Genomic DNA, 6,267 nt, shown 5'->3' on the forward strand with positions numbered 1-6,267 from the left:
CCCTCCCCCCCGGCCCTCCCCGGGGCCCCCGCCCCCCCGCCCGGGGAACCCTCCCCCGCGCCCGCCCCGAAACCGCGAGCGGAAGAGCGGCTAGACCGCCGCGGCCGCCGCTTCCTTCCCGTTTCGGGGCCCGGGGGCGCCCCGGGAGCTAGCGGGGGGGCCGGCCCTGCCCGCCCGGCGGAAGCCGCGCTCGCTCACCGCCGCCTGGGTCGGTCCGGGCCGCCTCAGCTCTGCCCCACCGCGCCCGCCGCTTCCAGGCGCCCGGCTCCACTTCCGGTTCCGCGGGCGGGGGCGGGGCCGCATCCGGGTCCCGCCGAGGCCCCGCCCCCCCGGCACGCCCCGCCCCGCCCCGTCTGCGGCCGCGGGAGCTCCGGGAGAGCGCGCGGTGGGAGCGGCGTCGAGCCCGGGCTCCCTGAGTCCCCGCCCGCTGCCGCCTCCCTCGCCCACGTGCACGGGCAGCGCCCAGCGCCCACCGCCAGCGCAGGCGCGAGCTCTGCCGGGGAGCGAGCCTGCAAAGCCCGCCTAGACAGAACACATTCGCATATACATACACAGATGGACGGAGCGCCCACCGTGTGCGGGCGACAGTGTGCCGAGATGCAGACGATCCGAGGTGGTACTCCAGGATTCATAGCGCGGCCCGGGGAGAGAAAGGAAAGTGAGCCAGGCCTGTGGCCAGTGCCAAGCGCTTGAGCCATGAGGACTAGGAGAGGTGACTGTGACGGCCAGTCAACTGGAGGGACGAGCGTCTTCATCATCCACCCGTCCATCCCTCCATCTATCACCCACACGTCTGTCCATCCTTCCATTCTCCGTCCATCCATCCGTCATCCATCACCCACACATCCATCCATCCATCCACCATCCATCCATCCATCCATCGTCCATCACCCACACATCCATAAATCCATCCACCATCCATCTTCTCCACCCATCCGCCCTCCATTTCCTCCACCCATCCATCCATCATCCATCTCTCCACCCAGCCTCCATTCATCCATCCATCCATCCACCCATCCATCATCTATCCATCCATCCACCATCCATCCATCCATCCATCCATCTTCCATCACCCACACATCCATAAATCCATCCACCATCCATCTTCTCCACCCAGCCTCCATTCATCCATCCATCCATCCATCATCCATTCATCTATCCATCCATCCACCCACCCATCATCTATTCATTCATCCAGCATCCATCCATCCTTCCATCATACATACATACATACATACATCACCCACACATCTATCCATCCATCCATTCTCCATCCACCCATCACCTATCCCTCTATCCATCACCCACGCATACGTACATCCATCCATCATCCATTCATCCACCCAAACATCCATCCATCCATCCAGAGAATGCCAGATATGCATCAGAGATAGAAGGTCATGGGGGGCAGCGCAGTGGCGTAGTGGTTAAATTCACGCGCTTTGCTTCGTCAGCCCAGGGTTCGCAAGTTCAGATCCTGGGTGCAGAGCTACCCACCACTCATCAAGCCATGCTGTGGTGGCATCCCACATACAGAATAGAGGAAGATTGGCACATATGTTAGCTCAGCAACAATCTTCCTCAAGCAAAAAGAGGAAGATTGGCAACAGATGTTAGCTCAGGGCCAATCTTCCTTACCAAAAAAAAGGAAAAAGAAAGAAAGAAAGAAAGTCAGCAGAATAACCACGGACATTGCCTTCAGGGACCTTGCAGCCTAGAAGGAGAATCAGGCATTAATCACAGAGATATATAATTAGGAAACAAGATAAATGCTATGAAGAAGTCAAAGGTGTCATGAAATTATATTGAGGAAAAGGTGGGACCTGAACTCATCCAGGAGATCAAAAAAGGTTTCCTTGAGCAATTAACATTTGTGCCAAGATATGAAGGCCAAATACAAGTAAACAAGATAAGGAGGGAAGAATTTTCCAGGTGAGAAAACAGCACGTGCAAAGGCCCTGAGATGGGAAAGGTCTCGCCACAGAGGAACTAAGGGATGTTCAGTGTAGCAGAAGTGTGGTGATGAAGCAGGGCAGTGTGGTGGCGTGGGGCCAGGTCATGTAGAGGTTGGCAGGGCACAGCGGGGACCTTGGTCTTTATTCTAAAAGAAATGGGAAGTCCTTGGAGGAAGTTAAGTGGAGGAGAGACATCATGAAGTCTGAATTGTAATGAAATCCCTCTAACTCCTGTGGAGAATGGATGGGAAGAGGGCCAGGGAGGACCTTAGTCCAGCCAATTCAGGCAAACTGGTGGTAGCAGGTAAGATGGAGAGAAGCGAGTAGATACAAGAGACATTTAGAAAGTTAAACTGTCAGGTTTGAGGATGGATTGGGGGTGTGGGGTGGGGAAGGAAATGTCAGGTGTCAAAGGATAATTTTTTTAAAAAAGAAAAAATCATGATTTTCATACACGCATAAATGAACACATGTCAAAGATTTTATTTCACTTAATAATGAATGAAGCAATAAGGTGTTACAACTTATTAAGAGGAGAAGTCAAAGAAATGCTGAAACGAATTTGCAAAAACTGGTCTATGCATAGGGCAATAGAAAATTCTGTGTCACTGGACACAGCTAATTTGTGTCTCTATGGACAAGAATTATTAGCATCGCTCTCTGTTTTCTACAAGTTTACTTCTACGTCCACAGCGGTATGAAATAGTCTAGGCAAAAACAAAGGCACACGTCCCATAGAATGAGATGATTCTCAGAGGCTCCAGCATTCTGTTGAAAGAATATCCAGTAATCAGTTTCGTCCATTCTAAAGTCTGAAATTTTTCATTACAAAAAGATGGCTCCGAGCATCTAAGTAGATGCTGAGATGTGGAAAATGGGCAGAGGTCGGGGAGAGACGCACCAAGATGGAGGGAGGAGAAGAAGAATACGGTTTTGGACTTGGAACATTTAGGGGCCTGTGGCACATCAAGGTGAGGTCCGAGAAGTGATGCTGGAGAGGTGGCTTTTGAGCTGGGGCTTTCACAGTAAGCAGGATGAAGACATAAAAGGTAGGAAGGCGTCCCAGGAAGAGGGAGAAATTCGAGCAAGGGCACAGAGCGGGGAGAGGAGGGGAACATCGAGGTCGGACACATGGAAGTGTTTTCACGTCTGTCATTACTGCACACAGTGCAGCACAGTGTGCAGTCAAGTATCAAGCTGGTTGCTGGCTGGACTCAGGGAAGGCTCCCTTTGGTGGCATCTTCCATAGAGGACTTGATTCATCTGAGGACAGGAACAGACGTTGTGCACAGAGGCTCTGGAGGCTGAGGACCTGACTACATATCCCAGCTCCACCATCTACCAGCTGTGTGGCAGTGGACAGTCACTCTGCCTTTCCCAGCCTCGGTCTCCCCATCTGTCAGCTAGCACCTGCACCCCGGAGCTGTAACATGAGGACCGCATGCTGTTTGATGAGCCCAGGGCCTGGCACGCAGGAAGCGCCCAATAAGTCTTGGCCCTTAGTTGGCCGTAACAGGAAGAGAAAGCCGTGAGGCAGGCAGGCCGGGTAAGGTATGTGCATTTCAGTTAATCAGAGATGCAGGAGATCAGAGAGGCTGGGTGCCCTACCTCGCCCACACAGCAAGTGGGCGAGACCCCAGTCCTGACCCACACCTGTGGTCTGGGGGAAATGATTCAGAGCACCCTCTTTCACTGGGAAAACTGCAGGTACCTCAGTTGTGCCCCACGTTTCCCCACCTTTCCTCCCCTGACCACCAGTCCAACTTGCGGAGGCAGCCTCACCCTAGGCTCCAGGGAGCATCCCACGACCCAGGCCTCAGCCAATCAGCACACTGCACTCCTCTAACGCTGATTGTCTCCAGAGAAGGCATGTGGTTCAACCAGGTCCAGTGAGACTTTGCTGAGGCTTCTGGGTGACCTGGAAGTTCCATTCTTTCCGGGAAGTGAGGCCCAGATGAGGGCAGGAGGGAGGCTCAGCCAAGGGCCTCGTCTTCCCTTGGTGAGGGGAGAGCCCTCAGGAGCAGAGGAGCCGGGACCAGGTGGTGCCTGCTGATCCCCAAGACCAGGTCCTCCTTACTCCCTTCGCTTCTACGAGCCGGCACGTTCCCTGGCTGCCCCTTGCCATGGTCCTAACCAGGAGTCCTAACGGAATACAAAGGGGCCAGTGCGAGAGGCCAGGATGATGAGAGGGGACATCTCTGGGAGGCGCAGGTGACCCAGTTCCTGCGCCCGGCATACCTGTAGGGCTGTGTGCATTTCCAGTGGCCGCTGTACCAAACTACCATGGTCTAGGATTCAGAACAACCGAAATTTATTCTCTCACAGTCTGGGGGCCAGAAGTCTGAAATCAAGGAGTCGGTAGACCTGCGTCTCTTCTGGACCCTCTCGGGGAGAAAGGTTTCCTGTCTCTTCCAGCTTCTGATGGCTGCCAGCAGTCCTTGGCTTGCGGCTGCATCATCCAGTCGCTGCCTCTGGCTGCGCATGGCCTTCTCTTCTCCTCTGTGTGTCTGTCCCAAACTCCCACTGCCTCTCTCTCCAAGGAGAAACGGGATTGCATTTCCTGCACACCTGGAGAATCCAGGCTAAGCTTCTCAAGTCTTTAACTGGATCACATCTGTTACCATGTGAAGTAATATTCCGGTACAAGGGATTCGGATGTGGACATATCTTTTTGGGGGCCACCATTCAGCCCACCACAAAGGCTTATGAAAGCTTTTAATTTATTTTAAAATCAGGAGAAAAAGATTAACATTTAGGTGAAAGAAAATATACATGTTATATGTGTGACGTTACTGTAGTCATCTTAACACCAATGCTGTTGTAAATTGTAATTTTTTCTCCCATGGAGGAAGGAGCCCACAAAGGCAGAAGTGCCCACGGTCCCTGAAAGTCAGAATTCTGATCTGTTCACAAAGAGTCCAAACCCGAAAGCCAGGTGATTAAAACGACTCTGGAGAAGGCTCCAAAGGGAGGTTTCTTGACTGAGTGACTGGAAGACTGAGGGTTTGGAGGTTAAATGGGGCAGTCAGAACTGGAAGTAGGGGAAATAACATGGGGAGACAGCCTGAGGGCACATGGTTTCTGCCCCTCAGGAGAGTGTATGGCAGAGACTAGGTAGCCCCATAGCCATTATAGTACAATGCAATCCTTTTAATACAGGACATTTCATTTTTCCCTCAAAACAGCTTTATGAGTTGAGAGTTATTTTTTAAGAGCATCTTATTGAGATATGATTTACATAAATATAATACACCTACTTAAAGTGTACAGTTCCGTGGTTTTTAGTCTAGCCACAGGGTGGTACAACCGTCACCACAACCTAATTTTAGAACATTGTCATCCCCTGAAGGAAACCCTCCCCATGAGCAGTCAACCCCTGTTCCCCGCTCCCCCCGGCCACCACATCTGCTTTCTCTCCATGAGGTGGGCATGATGGCTTCTGTTTCCCAGATAAGGACAGCCAGCGCTCACTGGGGACTTTCAGCAGGAGGTGGCATGGGCATCTGGGACTCACCCAGACCCCTCCGGCTGCTCTGTGGAGAACAGACTGTGCTTCAGAGTGACTTCCTGGCGAACAGGCGGGGCAGATTTCCCCTTTGACACACAGTTTTAGGAGAGTCTGTCCAGGGACTAGCTGGCCAGGTAGCAATTACAGATACAATGTAAAATTTGAAAAACAAAAAGGAATAGCCGTGCTCAGAAACAAGTTGAGTGTCTCTGGACGGAAAGTGAACAGAAACACAGAGTGGTGAGCGGGGCTGAGGCTGCAGGCCTGCTGGGCCGGGGCGCACACACTTGTCACAGAAGGCTGACAAAGCAAATGCAGCTGGGAAGGACAACCCACACAGCCCACGGCCAGGACCTGAGCAGGCCCGCTCCTGCCTTGGGGCCTGGATTGTGTCCATGTATCCACACAGCACACAGTGCGGAACAACTCAGAGTGTGTGGCAGAGACTGGATCCCCCTGCCCTTCTGCTGGACTCACGGGGCCTGTGGCTGCCCAGTGCCACAACATTTCCCAGCGTCCCTCGGAGGTGGGTGCGGCCAGGTAGCCAGGTTCTCATGATGGAACGTGAGAGGAAATGATATGCACCGCTTTCTGGGGCCGGCCCTAAAACACCCACGTCTTCCCCCTTACTGTGGGCCGGAATGACGACCAAGATGGATCCGTTCCTGTTGCTGCTGAAACAAATGACAACCAAGGTCAGGGCTGAAAAAATGCAGATTTCTTGGAGTTCTGGAGGACAGAAGTCTGAAATCAGTATCATTGGGCCAAAGTCAAGGCCAAAGAGAGACCCTAAGGAAGAATCTG

General features: G+C 53.0%; 1 protein-coding gene across 4 annotated transcripts in view; it reads right to left on the minus strand.

Moving 5' to 3' along the window:
• The window catches only part of CTTN (cortactin), a 38,687-nt gene extending 38,409 nt beyond the window's left edge, over nt 1–278 (minus strand). For all 4 annotated transcript variants that reach the window (XM_087422506.1, XM_087422505.1, XM_087422504.1 and 1 more), the window contains exon 1: nt 199–278. The gene's annotated coding sequence lies outside the window, so the exon portion shown is untranslated. The remainder of the gene's footprint in view (nt 1–198) is intronic.
• Between the last annotated feature and the right edge of the window lie 5,989 nt (nt 279–6,267).

This window comes from Ceratotherium simum, chromosome 34 (assembly GCF_057802395.1).
Source record: "Ceratotherium simum simum isolate JZ-2026a chromosome 34, ASM5780239v1, whole genome shotgun sequence".
Taxonomy (NCBI): Eukaryota; Metazoa; Chordata; class Mammalia; order Perissodactyla; family Rhinocerotidae; genus Ceratotherium; species Ceratotherium simum.